This window comes from Mercenaria mercenaria, chromosome 3, assembly GCF_021730395.1.
Source record: "Mercenaria mercenaria strain notata chromosome 3, MADL_Memer_1, whole genome shotgun sequence".
Lineage (NCBI taxonomy): Eukaryota > Metazoa > Mollusca > Bivalvia > Venerida > Veneridae > Mercenaria > Mercenaria mercenaria.
In genome coordinates, this window is record NC_069363.1 from 36,562,375 (window position 1) to 36,578,920 (window position 16,546).

Sequence of the window (16,546 nt, forward strand, 5' to 3'; positions counted from 1 at the left end):
ACCACGCAATTTTTATGCGTCCCCTTTTAACTTACTTTTCCCCCCAGTCCTCTGTTTTACGGTAACCCCATTTTAACATATTTCATGTACGAACTTGCTGATGGACATTTGTAGCATTTCGTCTTCAGTATCTTTCCATCCCAGTTTCTTTATGTGGCTGGCCTAATTTGCGGCTTTTTGCTCTCTGTGTGCTTCTAAAGAGTCAGCTCTTACATGGACAGTTCCTTTCAGAGAAATCTTTTATTGACAATATTTGAAAGAAGGAATATTTAATGGAATACACATTACCTCTGCGATGTAAGTTCTAAATTAATTAAATTAGTATCAAGTATTCCATGATAATGTGCGCAAGCTATAAGGTTTTAAAGGAAATCGGCAAATTGGATTGGTTAAAAACTTATTGGGTGCGTTGCTACGTAAACAAATACCTCAGAAACTATCGGATGATAATTTCTCCATTATAATTTGTTTTAATGAATTTTCGATTATGTTTTACTCTGTTTTATTTATGTTACGCTCTACGTTGTATTATTTGTTTGTTTATTTGAGTCTCATCATTGTACAAATATTTACATACATACAAATATAAAAGTCATAAAAAGTACAATGCCATTGTATGCCTTTTTTTCTATCACATTATGGTTTTTATTGCTTTTTGTTTGCGATTTACTATAGTGGGTGTGTATAGCTTATTTCTAATGAATTTAATATAAGGCCATTTATCTTGAACGCGTGGGTTGAGCTTAAAAAGACACTTTCATTATGTTCTATATTGCTCCTTTATATAATTTATTATATTCTGTTTACGATTTATTATAGACGGTGTATATAGTTTATTTTTCACTAAATTTTAATTGGTTAAGGTTATTTTTCTGGGATGCATTTTTTTTTATCTACATCCTTCAAAAAGACACACTTAGGCCATTTCTATTGCACTGTGTTCTATATTGCTCTCTTATATAACCTATTACACATGCGCCATTTTAGACTTTTCATCTTCACATCTTCAACATTTGCAACATTACACCTACTTTAAGATTTAAAGCTAAATATAATCAGAAAATGTCAGAAAGGACTATAAGCATAACAACTAACTGTTTCCCTTTATTACTTTAACGCACTTTCAGTTAAAATATTCCATAGAATTTTTGCTATGGACAGATTAAAAAAAATTACATGCATCTATTCTATATACATTATATAAATTCCAGCGATCAATAGGGTATGTCACTACTCAGTGGGCCAAGGGATTTCTGTCTTCACCAGCACAGTCGGGGGCTAATGACCATCACAGTATGGCTCCAATAAACAAGGGTCATTGTTTATTGGAGAGACAGTCTACCTTACAAGTGTATCAATTAGTGAGAAGGGGAAGCAATGTAATTTATTTTAAATTAATGAATAAATGATAACTTTTAAAGTTATACTAGATTTCTTTTTGCATTTCTATGTAAAGAAAAATATTTGTTGATCAAACACAGTAATAAAATAATCAGAAACTTATGTTCACAATAATGAAATAATGAGAAACTTACTAAAAGAAATATGCCAGTTTTTATTTTTACAAATTCTGTCTGGAGAATTGTGATATTTTAGAAAAATGTGACTTTCTCTCATCTAAAGCTTGCAGAATACTGTAAATAACATTTGTCTAGAATTGAAATCAATATTATTACTGTATCTTTTATCATCCTATATGTAATATAATAATAATAATAATGATTACGATTATTTTTATTATAACATTAAAGTAATAGTGATTATCATCTATATAATATCAAAATAATAATAATTATTATTATCATTCCACATTCACTCAAGAAAAAATAATTTCTTTCAACTCCACTGCACACATCTTCATGGTCTAGTTGGGGTCCCTGCTGTGCTAATTGCCCTCTAATCAGTTACTGTTACATAATCGCTGATAAGCAGCAGATAAGATGGGAGTTGTATATTGGATTGGGGGGGGGGGGGGGGGGGGGGGGGAAGGACACTTAAATAGTAGTGAAGACAGAAATCCCTTGGCCCACTGCCAAAATCTAGGCCTTTAAAGGTCCATTACTAAGGGAAAGTGAGTTGGCAATTTTTTTCATAGCCAGTGCATAGACTTCTGCAAGACACTAAATAATGAAGATTGGCAGGTCAAAATTTACAGAAGGTCTTTGGAACTCAAAGAAATGTATGTGTATTATGTTGAAATTTCAATGAATCGACAGAATGACCCCCCAGGTCTTTTTAACTTTCTTCATACTTCATAGAAAAATAATTGTACATATACTGCGATTTATTTCGAATTTCTACATACCAACTTTCATTTTCCAATAAAATGAAATAGTTTCTGTGCTTTTTAAAAGAAATTAAAATGTTCACTTTCCTTAGTATTGGACCTTTAAATTTCAAGTTGGTTTAATTTTCAAAATGTTAACTTCATTAAGTAGAATACCACTTAAGTGACACAAAACTTATAATTTATTATAGATCCTGAAGAATGATTTCTTTCTTTCTTTTTTTTTAGAAAATTTCTCGGATATACTTAAATATGATATTAACAAAAACTGTAGTTTTATCATATTTTGTACGGACAACTTTTTTTCTTTTTTATTGTATCAGTAGCTTATATTAAATATAACAAAACGAAATCGTAGAGCCACAGGTACCCATCCCTTTTTCTGCGATATTAAGATATTGAGGTTATAACTCCACAATCTACCTGCATTTTTTCCATCCTTTGGTGTTTGGTTTTGAAACATCGTCCTTTACACACGTTTGTGATTGAAAGCTTAAACATGCATAAACATGAATAATAATTTGTTAAAGTATAATTGTATTAATTATTAGCTACCCTATACAAACCTAATTTTTTTTTATATATTTTCCGTCGTCTTACTTGTAAAGAGGCATCAGTTTTTCATCGCATTTGTATTTCATTTGGTTAGAAACCGACCATTTCGATTTTCATCGAATAAAACATTTTCAGAAATAATTTGTTTCCATTAACACCGTCCGAAAATTATTCAACTTTCTATTGAACGAGAAACAGAATCTATAGCTAACGGACTAGCCACTGTGAAATTGGATGCAAAGTACCGACTACCCAAAATTCACTTACGTATCGTATCAAACTGTTTAAGAAGCACTTTACGAATCTGCAGGCCTTGCACCCTCACCTGAAGACAGTTTATCTTCTGATGCCCGTACTGAACAGGCATTAGAAAATAAGGTGGGGGGGGGGGGGGGGGGGGGGGGAAGAGGGGGAGGGTTGGAGTATATTCCCTAAAATGTTGAATTCGAAAGACAACAGAGGCATAACACTCAAAGATATCATTTTAAATAACAACCAAGTTGATCCATAAAAGTATCAAATTAAACCAAACCCGTGTTACGATCAATAATAACCTTTTTACTAATTTAATAGATAAAAGATCGTCAAATCCATAATACAGAATTCAAACACGTTTATTTCATTCTAATAAAATATTAAAGGAAAAATTGTCATACAACAAAGGTGGCATAATATCATTCTCTTTAAAAAAAAAAGCGCTGGCTAAATTCATATATCGCAGTCAGGATAGAACGAGTATAGTGCCGTTTTCCCACTAGAATTATGTCGTTGCGAGACTACAATAATATATTTGCATACAAGTAAGAAACTTGTCCGTGACGAGCACAATGAGAAAAGAATTTAAGGACCTTACATGCCTGCCTAAGTAAGACAAAGATTTCCCTACGCTGGGAACATTGTGTAATGAAACACCGAGCGTCAGCGAAGTTTTTAGCCATGTTGTCCTGAGGATAGGGAAAATAGCTGTCATTCGCAGACAGACACGAAAGTTCATTTTTCTTGTCTATAACATTCAATGTATGTTTTACCCATTTGGTAGGTACGAATTAATCTTCAATAAAAAGGCATTCTCAGTATGAAACGAATATCTATATCTATACTTTATTCTGTTGTAAAGTTATTCTTCTATGATCCCAATGATAACAGTAAATGGTCGGTATATGGAAATTTTCATGTGCGTTTCAAGTTCAGTAAGGTCGTTAAGTTTACAGTAAAAGACAAGCGTTTATATGCATAGACGTGATGCAGCAGCAGTAGGAATAAGGGTTCCATAAGCAGCAGCAGCAGCAACAGCAGCAGCCATAGCTCCCACCTCAGAAATCTGCCGCTGCTTATCGGACCCAATTCCTGCTGCTGCTGCTGCTGCTGCTGCTGCTGACTGATAATGAATGATTTGGATTTAAACCTGTTATATAGACAGTGGTATTATGTAGACCCATAGGAGAATATATTTTCTGAATCTACTAGACGAGCCCTATAGAACGGTATCCTCTCTTTGCCAGGTTAATACCACTCATTGAATTCCAAAGTGGTTTTTACGCATGAGTGATTTCAACCTCAATATGACTCCTCCAGTCGATAGCGCTCATCGAGACCTTTCGTTCGATATGTTACATGCCTAGGTTCTGTCCAATAACGAAGGAGAAAAGCTAGGTTGTAATGCACGAATGGTTTCGCTTTAAACGCAAATATCTCGAAAACCATACGTGATACATCCTTAAAATTATACATTTTCTCAACCTACTTGACAAAACCTTTCTCAAAACTTATTTTTTTATAATTGTTCTTGCACTGGTATGAAAGCGTTTTCTGTAGAATATTTAAAACAAGTGAATGAAGTATTGCCATGCAATACAAAGTCCCCTACTGGTAGGCACCTAATTTTTTCTACTGCAGTATAACATAATGAATTGATATCTGTCAATGATGTATAAACAATATTGTTCTATATATAAAATATGTTATAACAAAACACTTGGATTAAAATTTGCACGTATAAAAACCTATATTTGTTTCATATGGAATTTCTTGGCCAATTATAAAAAAGTTATCATACATTTAGTTATTTATAGTATTATAGTAACAACAAAGGGAAACTAGAAGATGCTTTTGTAAAAAGCGCATGTCTCCCCCAGTGCATAGTCGTATAGGCAAGAATTCAATAGGGGACAGGAGCGGAAGTCAAAGAGGCACTGATGGTTGGCTGCAATAGAGATAATCTACTTGGCATTTCCAGTCATACCAGCAAGTTTCAACATTTTGGGTCTGTTGGTTCTTAAGTTATGAACTGGAAACGGTTTTCCATGTTCAGGCCCCTGTGACCTCAACCTTTGATCGAGTGACCCCAAAATCAGTATTTGTCAACTATCCTGCATGTCCAATCATCCTAATAAGTTTCAACATTCTGGGTCAAGTGGTTCTCAAGTTATTGATTGGAAAGAGCTTTCTATGTTCAGCCTCTGTGGCCCAAAGACATTCGGGGTCTTCTGCTCTGTAAGTCATATCACCTTTGAAGTTTGAAGGTTCTAGGTCAAACAGTTCTCAAACTATTGACCGGAAATAGATTTCCATTTTCTGTCTGCTGTGACTCTGACCTTTATTGAAGTGACCCCAAAATCAATAGGGGTCATCTACTCTGCATGTCCAATCATCCTATGAAGTTTCAACATTCTGGGTCAAGTGATTCTCAAGTTATAGATCGGAAATGGTTTTCCATATTCAAGCCCCTGTGACTTTGACATGTAATAGAGAGACCCCAAAAACAATAGGGGTCATTTACTCTGCATGTCCAATCATCCTATGAAGTTTCAACATTCTGGATCAAGTGGTTCTCAAGTTATTGATCAGAAAGGACTTTTCATGTTCAAGTCCTTTTGACCTTGACCTTTAACAGAGTGACCCCGAAATGTTTGGGGGTCATCTACTCTGCATGCCCAATCATCCTATTAAGTTTCAACGTTCTGGGTCAAGTGGTTCTCATTTATTATTTCGAACGATTTTTCTATGTTTAGCTCCTGTGACCTTGACCTTCGATGGAGTGACCCAAAAAACATTCGGGATCATCTACTCTGTAAATCCTATCATCCTATGAAGATTGTAGGTTCTAGGTTAAATAGTTCTCATATTATTGACCGAAAATGGATTTCCATGTTCTGGCCGTTGTGACCTTGACCTTTAATAGAGTGACCAAAAAATCAATAAGGGTCATCTACTCTGCATGTCCAATCATCCTATGAAGTTTCAATATTCTGTGTCAAGTGGTTCTCAAGTTATGATCGGAAATGGTTTTCCATGTTCAGGCCTCTGTGACCTTGACCTTTGATGGAGTAACCCCCAAAACAATAGCAGTCTTTTACTCTACAAGCCCTACCATCATACGAAGTTGGAAGGTTCTAGGTCAAATGGTTCTCCAGTTATTGACCGGAAATGTAGTGTGACGTATAGACGGACGGGCATGGTAAAAACAATATGTCTCCCCCAGTGGGAGGGGTAGGGGGAGGTTGAGGAACAGTTAATCCTGAAAAAAATCTATTATATGTCCACACAAAACTCTTGACCAGGTAGAGATAGGTCAAAATACACCCAAAAATTCGATGTAACATGCATATTGTACCACAGAAAAGTAATCTCGATTTTTCCCAGTAATAAAAAAGTAACATTATAATCTATTTAAAGTGACAACAAAGGGAAGTAATTCTAAAATCAAGGATGCCTCGTGGTGGTGAACATGTGTGCCAACTTACATCAAATCCCTCAAAACATGAAGAAGAATTGCTCCGGACAAAGTTATTCTTAAATTTAACCTTTGGCCTCCAAGTATGACTTTGACCTTAGACCTAGGACCTGGTTCTTGCGCATGACAATCCGTCTCATGGTGGTGAACATTTGTGCCAAGTTACATCAAAATTCCTCCATGCGTGAAGAAGAAATGCTCCGGACAAAGTCATTTTTGTATCTGACATTTGGCCTCTAAGTGTGACCTTGACCTTAGACCTATGGCCCGGGTTTTGCGCTGGACATGTTTTCTCATCCAGGGGAATATTTGTACGAACTGATATTATATTCCTGTCTTGCATGAAAAAGATATAGACCGGACAGGAAAAAAATCCTACTGACCTTTGATCATCTCATCATGGGAAACATTTATGCCGATTAATATTGTAGTCCCTTGATAGATTACAGAGTTCTGGACTGGACAGGAAGAAATTCCTATTAACGTTTGACCGCCAACTGTGACCTTGACCTTTCAGCTAGGGGTCCGGGTTTTGCACATGACATGTCGTCTTATCATGGGGGTTTTTGTGCCAAGCAATATTAAAATCCCTTCATGGATGGCAGAGTTATGGACCGGACAGGAAAAAATCCCTGTTGACATTTGTTCCCTAATTGTGACCTTGACCTTTAAACCAGGGGACCAGCTTTTGTGGGTGACATCTCGCCTCATCATGGGAACATTTGTGCCAAATGATATGAAATCCCTTGATGAATGACAGAGTTATGGACAGGAAACGAAACAGACCCTGTTCATGCCATGTTAACATTTGACTGCTAAGTGTGACACTGACCTTTGAGCTAGGGGTCTGAGAGTTGTGCATGACACATCGTCTTATTATGAGGTACATTTGTGCCAAGTAATATTAAAATCCCTTCATGGATGGGAGAGTTAATGACAGGAAAGGATAAAAGCCCTGTTGACCTTTGACATCCAACTGTGATCTTGACCCTTTAGCTAGGGGTCCGGGTTTCATCATGGGGAACATTTGTGCTAAGTAATATTAAAATCCCTTCATGGATGAGTTATGTACCGGACACGAAATTGCGGTCGGACGGACGGACGGCCGTTTCAACCAGTAGGGGACTAATAACAATTCCCAGTTGTACTGCATTGGTGGCTACGTTCATTGAATATGGCTTTTTGTAGGAGTGCCATATTATGTCAGTCTGATATGTACCTGTCGCGTCTAGTAACTGTTCAGCAACTTTGCGTTTGTTTACTATCTTTCATTTCTAATAGGTTATGCTCTGTAACCGGAAGTCGTAGTTTAGCGTCATTTGTACCGAACTTCGAATGAAACCTAGATCTGACATAACAAAACTGTCAGCCGTGTCAAGATTTACAACACTAGAAACATCACTGTATTCCTTTAGTTTTAATACATCAAGAAACATTTTGATATGTAAAACAATTCCAAATAACCTCATAAAGTCTTTAAAAAATGTAAGACAGTTAAAAGCACGGCCCTATACGTTATGGCAGATCGAAAGATTGAAAATGGAGGTTTGCAATGGTGTAAAGTTTAAATCAACTCTACTTCGTAGTGGTTAAGGTCACTGACTTTGAATCACTTGCCCTCATCAATGTGGATTCGAGCCTCACCGAACCCTCACTCGGGGCCTTGAGTTCTTCATGCGAGGAAGCCATCCAGCTGGCTTATGGAACGTCTGTGGGTCTACCCAGGTGCCCGTTCGTTATGAAATAATGCACGGAGGGGCACCTTGGGTCGTCCTCCACCACCAAAGCTGGAAAGTCTCCTTATGACCTAAAATTGTGTCGATGCGACGTTAAAACCACCTCGTAGGGTTTTTCTATGCGTCAACAAAATGCTTTTTGAAGATTCCCCTGTTAGGAACCACATAGAACACTTATTACAACAGAACCTAGACATTTCTTATACAGTTAAGCGTTTGGTAAAGACCACCTCTGACAGTGACTACCTGGCTCTAAAGACCTCCTATTTCCTATTTCAATATTACAGTGAATTATAACCTGCAAATAAAGACCACCTGCCGATAAATACCACTATTTGTCTCTCCAAAGAGTGGTCTTTGTATATAGGTGTGATTGCATATACAATTTTAATATCAACTAAACGTCTGTAAGTTTTCTTATGATGTTATGCTTTATGATGACAAACTGCAATAAATTCAAAAATAAACTATACATCTCAGTCTAGTCTCATATAAGTATCTTTTTAACATACCTGAATCAAATAAAACATGTACTTAATCATTGAAGCAAATAATATTATATACATAAAAATGTCTAAATAACTGCAGAACTTATATATATTATTTAAAGTCGTCTTACGACATACATTTAACCTATATATATTGAACAATCTTGAAATAAGTGTATAAGTATGTTAAACGCAAATCAAACGGTCATTTCTGATAACCTAAATCTTATCAGGAACGGGATACATAATTTTAGCAAGGTAAGTAAATTTTTCCTTTTCCCCCTTCCTATACGCTTCTATCGGATCATTTTAAACATTAAAGCAATATGCTGTTTATACATTTCGGAATTTCAACAACATCGAAATATGTGATCGTATAACTTCATTAATCTTGCAGCATCAATTCATTCCAAAAAAAATCACCAAAAATCACATGCAAGTCCTAAAAAATGAAATTTAACCATACAGCTAGTTCATTGTTCCTTTCAACTGGTGTCTTACAGGTGCATAGCCGGACAAAAAAATAGGCAACATGACAAAGTGGGTCATTGGTTGGGCATAAGTACTATACCTAATTATTGTTCTAAAAGTATGCCAAAATAGAAAAAATGTAAAAATCAGTAGACAAAACATCAAGTGATACTTTGGAGAATTTGTCATACTGAAGAATTGGGCAAAATCGATTCTATTATCTTTCCTTGTTTATTGAGATCAACGCTATACCTTGTTGTCTCCCTTCGACCGTCTTGCTAAATATCGATCACTATCGGATATTTTTTAGCGAGTTTTGCAGATCGTTATGGTTCGGCTATCTCCCCTTATCGTATCACGGGAGGTGCCGATCATAAAAAACAAGGATTATAGATTAGAGATCTACTGTAAAAACGTAGTGGGAAGTGTGATTTATTTTACACCAATTTTAAGTACCGGTAAAACAACAACAGCAAATATAGTCACCAACTTGGTTTAATTCTGTTTTTCAATAATGTAAAATACGGAACGGAAAAAAGAAGACACTACGTTATTTATTCTTTTATTTTGCATAGTATATGAAAATATGATCAACACTGTATTATCTTCTTTATATTTTACATTAAAGAAACTGAGACATAAAAACAAATATAAATACACAAAATCATGTATGTTAGGCGAGCATAACATACATATACATGAAACTACTATTATCTTAAAAAATAGAAGCGAGGAAAAAGTTATAATTTTTAAAAGTGCTTACAAACTTGACAATTTCATTTTCAGTTATTATAAATAGATGTGAAATGCGTTTTTTTTTTATTATTACATTCAATGGAGTGTAAAGTTAAGTAATTAATCAATTTATTGCGGAGTGAAAATTTAAGGAATAAATCAATTGATTGCATTTAATCATATTTAACTTGTCAAAATTAATTTTGCTATGTAATGAACATTTGAAAAACATATTGTCACACACTAATGAAAAATGAACAGAAAAACAAACTAGCAAACATACTTGACAATGTAAAAGGTATCTTTTTATGACACCAGAGCCTGTTAATTGGAAGTGTGACCTATTTGCCCCCGAGCCAGTCATTGTGTAATAAAGTATGTGCGAATTATGACTTCTCAAGGTTTCTCAAAGGGACTGACTGACAGATTTTTAAAATAAAAAGTGGAAAACCTAAGAACAAAGTTATGGATATGATAAAGAAAAACAGAATAATTTCTATTATAACTGCTGCACTTGGTACTTGACCTATGCGTAATACTGATCTTTTAAAAGAAATGTAGTGACATGTAACTTCATATTCATTTTCACTGAATCTATAAAAATAAATAATATATAAGTTCAATATGAACGTTTATCATCTGTTTAATTAATGGACATGGGCGTAGGAGCGAGTTTAACTTGGGGGGGGGGGGGGCAAACCTTTTCGACCGGCGGTTTGTGGGGGGGGGGGTGTTAGCGGCAAGGTATCCTCGGTGCATTATTCATGACAAAGACTCAAAGCCTTGTACAGGGATTAATTGGGCCATAGGCCCCTCAAACCTTTATGTTTTAGCAATCATTGAGTTATTCTGATGATACACATACGACTAGGCACTGAACTGTCTTAATCAGTCATATTATGTATTGTTCTAATTAAGTGTGCCATTTTTTTTTACATTCTTCTGTTGAAGCCCTGGACATACAATCAATTAGCACTGCATTTGTCTAATTGTGGTATAAAGTTGTGGAAATATCATTTCCCTTGAAAGGACAATGAAAAACAAAAAAATACATAACGTTTACATGCGTAAACAGGCTTAATAGTTAGGCCTACATTGATTTTGCAGACGCTCAAACCAGAACTGTAGTGATTGTGCTCAATGATATATTATTTTTTATAAAATGTAAACAATTCTTGGCGTGGCGCGTACAGATTTCAGTAGTCACACTACGGAAAGAGACATTTTTAGTCAGAATACAAGGGAAGGCCAAATGCAAATCAGAAATCAGGTTGAAAAGAATTATATGATGCTAAGTAAATGTTATATTAGACTGCAATTTATATCTCTTTTCCAAAATATTCGGGGGGCCAAACTATACTTTGGCCCCCCCTCTCCTAGCTTTGGGGGGGCCTGGCCCCCGCTGGCCCCCCTGCTCCTACGCCTATGATGGATCATGTCAAATGTTGTTCACTTAATTAAAACGTGACATAGCCGCTGTCAACAATAGCTTTCACTGCAATACATTCAAGTGTATTTCAACAATAATATTTGAAACTGTATATACTTGCACAATAATATTCTTTATGAAATAAGTTTATACTTTTACGATACATCTGTCAACTTGCTGGATGGCGTTTTAGATTGTTTAGAAAATAAATACACATTTAGACCTTCCCGTAATAGTACTATATCATCTCCATAATGCGTGCTCAATTAAGAAAAACAGTTTTATATTTATATCTCATATATCAGAATTGTATTACATTTCACTCTCTATCTACTTAACTTTCTTACAACATCACACTTAATGTTAACGTGTAATCTAAATTTCTATTTAATTGAAAAAAATTAGTTAGCACAATTCTTTCGAGCATTTCACTCTCTATCTACTTAACTTTCTAACAACATCACACTTAATATTTACTTGTAATCTAATTTTTTATTTAATTGAAAAAATTTAGTTTAGCACGATCATTTTTGAGTGTAAATATACACCCATTTTAAAACTGCTCTGCAGGTCGTTCAACTAAATATACGTAGGTTACAGAGACACCGTAATAAACTAGAGATATCACTGAAGGTGATGAATGTACCCCCGCATGCACTGACACAGAACATTGCAATTTGACGCACACAAGACTGCATAATTATGTGGACGATAAGTATAAAGACTCTATGTATATAGTTTAGTAACAAAAAACAAAGTCACATAACTCTGCAGAATATTTATCTAAAAGAACGTGACATGCACCATGCACAAGTAGGGTTGTTACTGATCACTTGTGTGAAGTTTCATTAAATTGTGTCAAGGGGATGAGGAGAGTTGGTGCGCATAAGACTGTGTCAATATATATAATATAGTAACAAAAAACAAAGTCCCATAACTCTGCAATTTTTTTTCTGAAAGAACCTAACATGCATCATGCACAACTACTGTTGTTACTGATCACTGTTGTGAAGTTTCATTAAATTGTGTCACGGGGATGAGGAGAGTTGGTGCGCATAAGATTGCATATGCAGACTGTATGTATATAGTATAGTAACAAAAATCAAAGACCCGTAACTCTGCAATTTTTTTCTGAAAGAACCTAACATGCGCCATGCACAACTACTGTTGTTATTGATCACTTGTGTGAAATTTCATTAAATTGTGTCAAGGGGATGAGGAGAGTTGGTGCGCACAAGATTGTGTCTACGGACAGACGGACGGACGGACGGACAACCTGAAACCAGTATACCCCCTTACAACTTTGTTGTCGGGGGGTACAATGATAATAAATTGCTAAATCAAACATTGTTTATGAAATTTTAAAGTAATCAAAAGACACTTCTGAGACAAGGTATGTCACAGCATTTTAAGAAGTTGCAATTTACAAACTTCGTAAATTTCTCTGGCATAGCAATTTTCAATCATTATTTATTTATCAAAATCTTTGTCCGAAAAATCTATGGCTGTTTTATTCTGAGAAATGTATGTTTAGCGTTCAGTCTTTTTGTGGTAAGATTCATATATCTTTACATGATTAAATATGTTTTTCAAATGAATTACTGAGGCTATTGATATGGGGAGGTTTTTTTTTCATTTACACCATATCGAGCTATAGGACCATGGCGGTGATTTAAGAATGAGGTTAAGTTTTAACTCCTCGGTGAGTGGTAGTTCTGCTATTACCCGTCCCGGCGTGGTACCCTGCTGTGTCCCTTCTTCACACTATGTACCCGGATAATCCTAACTCTGTTCAGCGACCCTAACTCAGTGCCAACATGGCGGATGTAAAGCCAATACAACTTTGTTTTCTGTGTAATTTCGATGTATAAAGGAATGATTCGGTTGTTATATCTGTCTCCATTGATCAAGTGTATATTTATTTCAAAATGTATCATGTTAAACTATATCAACCCTTGTGTTTTCAGGTGGAATACCGACGAACAAGGCAAACTTTTCAATGAAATTTTTTACAAAAAATCTTAAAAAATACTTATATGCTTTTGATGCCTCTACTATTTTGTTGTTTGAAAGCAAAAGTATACTGCTTTATAGGCCCGTTTACACTGTATTGTTAACCCACTACATGTTGACACAAAACATGTTCAAATGTACTGACAGCGAGAAAAGGGATAAAAACCTAACTTCGAGTTGATAAAAACCGAACTCAGTTTACATGAGAAATGGATAAAAACCAAACTTACATGAAATCGCGGGAAGGATAAACACCTAACTGACTAGTATTCTATAGAAATGAATGAGTTGACATGTGCATGGTCTGATTATTGTAAACATATATCATTAGTTTTACAAGATGTTATATGTATGCCCACTACAGTCAAATATTTTTTCATAATTTTAATATTATGCAAATAGCAATGTTTGCAAAAATCTGGATAAACCCTCGAAAACAATTCAATATAAAAGTCAAATTTTTATAATAATTATACATGTATGCCTCTTTCTCGTAATTCCGAGCCTTCTCATTGATCCGAGCCTTTGGGAAATTTGCACTTGCAGCTATTTCCTGTTTCTAAATTTTATGTATGTTGTAAAAAATCATATGACAGATAAACAAAAGTAAAAAGAAAATAGAATTACTTGCATTAAAATAGAAATATACACAACAGAAAATTTTGGCACAAAATTTGCTTATCTAAAATTATTCGGGTAATATATAACCTTCTTACAGAAAACAGAAAGCACTTATTTTAAAACTTTTTTGTCCGCTAACACAATAATATATCTGTTCTTAATTTTAACAAAGAACTTTTTCAAAAAAGCCTTAATTTTTCAGAGCTAGTACAAATGATTGCAAGTCTCGGTTTTAACGAGAAAGAATTTGGCTGTTTCAGAGGGTTAGGGTCATCATGTGAAAGCCTAGATTATTCATTTACAAAAATCCTTAGAATTTTTCTTCATGGGGATTTTATAAGTTTAGATGTTGGAGTACCAAACTATAGCAAAAACTCTTTTGAAACTTAAATCTTCTACTGACCAGCACTGAAAAACCGGCTTAGGGGCTCGGAATAACGAGAAAAGGGCATATATGTAATTATATAAGAAATTATTTAATACCACCGATGTTTGAAGTTCTGTAACCCCCAACCCTCCCTCCCTCCTCTGTCTCCCTCTCACACACTGTTTCAGAAGAATTGCGTCTATTTCAAACCTTGTATATCTTATAGTGTAAGAGATTTTATAGAGGTGCTAATCAAATATTTTGATACTGTTTAAATGGGATTAGATGTACGAGTAATTATTAAATATGATATTTTTCAGACGGTAAGTTGGGAAGAAAAGTGTGTGGATGTGGGTGGGTGTATGGGTGTGTTGGGTGGGGGTGATGCATGGACTGACAGGGCAGGGGTGTGGAAATCCTCACATTTTTCACTTGTCCACGGACACTTAAAAATCCGCTTGTCCATAGTCAAATTTCACTTGCTCGGATTTGTAATATTAAACCTTCATGAAAACCGCAATTAGACTGGAGAAGTTCTTTATTTAGGACAATGAAATGAAAAGAAAAGCATATCACAGTAACTGTGGTAAAAATAAGCTGTTAAAATATTTTCCTCTTCAAGTTTATAAAAGTCTGAAATCGTGTAAGCATAGTTTGGGATCTTTTGATGCCATGCCCGAAACACTGTCCACGCAATGGTGCAAAGCCAGATGAATTTAGAGAAAGACTCTTTGCTCCGACCTGTTTTTAGTCATACTTGTGATCTCTGTGTGCTTTTGATTTTCATTTGGCTGACTACTGGCTCCTATTATTTCCTTTGACAGTGACTTATTGTCTCAGCAGTTGGAATTCTACTAACAAACTTGTCGAAATACTTTTTAAGTTGTTTTCGTTCCTGATTTTTAACGTAGTCACTGTGTTACAGTGTGCGTGAGACCTAGCCAAAGAACCAATCCGATCATGGAAAGTGATGCTTAAAGACACAGATGTATGTTTTTTTCTAAAACTGCCGCAATCGAGAGGCTCTCAGCAAGTACATCACGGATTTCATACATTAAATTATCTTTATCGCCTCCATACACTTGAAGCAACATACAATATAAATGATATTTTTTGTTTTCTCATTTTAAACCTGAAAAGGTCTGCTTGTCCGCGGACACACGGAATGAAAAAATGCACTTGTCCGCCAGCAAAAAATCACGAGTTGGACATAGGAATCCCACATCCCTGCAGGGGTGGGTGGGTCAAAGAACTTCGAGCATCTATAGTTCATGCATAAAGCAGACAAAAGCTATGTTTTCGTTTGGTTAGGTGTTTATCCATTCTAAGTTCGTATTTATCCAGCACTATTTCCTATACCAGTCAGGAATTATCTGTAAATCTAAACCCACCCCATAATCAATACAGTTTTTAAGCTATAAAAATGAATTTCAAACTTTGATACTGTTAAACATTGTCAAAGAGATGTTTATTGAACTAATACAGTTGATAAGTAAGGTCTTATTGCAAGTTCTGGTACTTTAAAACAGTTAAAAACATAAAACATTTTCATTTTGAAGACTTCTTTGAGTACATTTTAATGAATTCCTGCCACATAATGTGACTTGTCGATTGAAATATTTAGTACACAAAACATGTTATCAATACAGGATATTATGGCTATCAAAAGTTTTACGCTAACATTGCATACTAACATAAAAACATGAAAAAAGGCAAGGAAATTAACTACATACGGTGATCCTCTTTCTGTCAGCCATGTTGGCACTGAGTTAGGGTCGCTGAACAGAGTTAGGATTATCCGGGTACATAGTGTGTTCTTGTGCGTGTGTTCATGAGTGCGTGCGTGTGTGATGCTTTGTAATTGCATGTATTTGTGTTCATGCACACATATACTTATCTTGTGTGCACGTGTATACATTTACACGTACTTCTATTTCCATGCAGGACGCTGTATGGACGGCTACGTTCTTTGAATGCAGTTTTTCTGTTTGATTTTTTTTATCTTTTCCAATACATGTATATTTCGGAACAAAAGAATTTGCTTGCAGAAAGCGCACCGTGATATAACAAGAGTGTCTTGAAATAAAAGATGAAATATGTGTGAGACAGCA